General features: G+C 40.7%; 1 non-coding gene across 1 annotated transcript; it reads left to right on the top strand.

The window, feature by feature from the left end:
• The first annotated feature begins 1,202 nt into the window (after positions 1–1,202).
• Positions 1,203–1,274, top strand: trnag-ucc. The gene has a single exon. It is a non-coding gene; the product is annotated as a tRNA-Gly (tRNA).
• The last annotated feature ends 749 nt before the right edge of the window (positions 1,275–2,023 follow it).

The following is a 2,023-nucleotide window of genomic DNA, read 5'->3' as shown; positions in this document are numbered from 1 at the left end:
AGACGGCTGGAGAAAAAATAAAATCTGTAGGGATTCCAGACTATTAGACTACCCAGTCCCCTCTGGGCATTCTACCTAACATAAATGAAACAGTCCTCTTTGGATTTAGGGTTCTCACGGAAGGACTTGATGATGATGGTCACGTAGACTTCTGCTTTTTAATCCATCCATAATTGTTGGAGCATCATGAAGCTTTGAGTAGGTGGAGGTGGCTCAGGCCACCACCACAAAGAAACTGGAAAAAGAAACAGAAGAGAGAGTAGGGGTCAGTACGGATTTTAGAGCCGAGATACCGAGGGTTGGCGATGGGGATCGCAATAGCTGGGGTTGACCTCATTTGCTGGGGGGTGTCTCTACTTGCTAAGCAGACCAGAAGGGTGACCAGCGATTATATTGAATAAGAAGAAAATACTGAGGCTCATAATGGTTTTTAAATGGACTGATTCTGACTGTTTGAACTGTAAATGTAACCGCTTGTGGATTATTTATATATTTAATGTATTTTAACCTCCACGAACCCTTTTTTATTATTGGCTATTTATTTATTTATTTACTTATTTATAGTGAGTTGCAATACACTTTTCTATTTTTATTTGATTGTAAAAATATAAAATACTTTGCACATTTGCACCTGCTTTTGTTGCTATGTTTCCTCATTGCCCAGTCAATCTCGATTTCATGACTATCAATGATCCACACACCATGCTATATAACCTAACACCCTATTAGCTTTCTTGATCACTTTTTAACACTGTCCTTATGTTCATAGTACACTACGACTCCTAGATTGTTCTTACAAATGATACTTTCAAGTGCCAGACCTTCCATTGTGTATTCAGATCTAAAGCAGGGCTTTAATTATTCTAGATGTTGTGAAGAAGACTGAGATGTTAGTTCCATTTTCTTTTTAGGACATTGTGGTAGGTGACACTGAATAATTTATAAACTACTGTTAGGACCTTCGCAATCTTAGCAAATGGATTTAGTACTGTTATGTCACTACGGTCTGATTTGAGAAGTATAAAATATTTGGTTGGGGGTGACATTTAGAAGTTAAGCTATGATCTTATCTTTTGGATCATAACCTATAGTTTGTGATGAAAGGTTCAGCATAGAGACAAATAGTAACTGAGAAATTATAACCTTCAGCTGTGCTATCGGGTACAACTGTGGAATTAGCCTAATTGATTAACCTTTGGAATGCGTTGGTGGTATAGTGGTGAGCATAGCTGCCTTCCAAGCAGTTGACCTGGGTTCGCTTCCCTGCCAACGCACAGAGTTAGACAAACATGAGCCATCCTGAAACATTAACGCCCTCACTTTAGGGCGGCACGGTGGCACAGTGTTTCCTCCGGGCACTCCGGTTTCCTCCCACAGTCCAAAGACATGCAGGTTAGGTGCATTGGCGAATGTCCCTAGTGTGTGCTTGGTGTGTGGGTGTGTGTGTGCGCGCCTTGCGGTGGGCTGGTGTCATGCCCGGGGTTTGTTTCCTGCTTTGTGCCCTGTGTGGGCTGGGATTGGCTCCAGCAGACCCCCATGACCCTGTAGCTAGGATATAGCGGGTTGGATAATGGATGGATGAATTAACCTTTGGTATTGATGATTAGAATATATTAGTATTGGCTAAGCTGCTTGGACAGAGAATTTCAACTTATGGATCAATGCATTCTTGATCAAATTAATGCAAAACGTATTGTATTAGCTAGCTTTAAGAGTTAAATATTAAAGACTTTTTTGCCTGCTTGTTCGAACATTGCCGTGAGGTAATGACAAGTCAAGGACTATGTGTAATATAAGAAAATTTGGGGCCATTGATTTAGAAATGCAGCTGCTAATACTGTAACCTTGAGAGATGGCTGTAAAGTAATTATTTATTTGAGTGGTCAGGTATCTTATGTGGAGGTCCTCCTAGACACAACCCTAATGGTGAGAACTGATCAGTAAATAAGTTTCGGACACCACAGAGTATGAAGAAATGATGGCCAGTTTTGGTCAGGTGATGGATATTAGGTAATGGTGGGCA

This window comes from Polypterus senegalus, chromosome 4 (genome assembly GCF_016835505.1).
Source record: "Polypterus senegalus isolate Bchr_013 chromosome 4, ASM1683550v1, whole genome shotgun sequence".
Classification (NCBI taxonomy): Eukaryota; Metazoa; Chordata; class Cladistia; order Polypteriformes; family Polypteridae; genus Polypterus; species Polypterus senegalus.
This window is presented reverse-complemented; position numbering and strand designations above follow the sequence as displayed.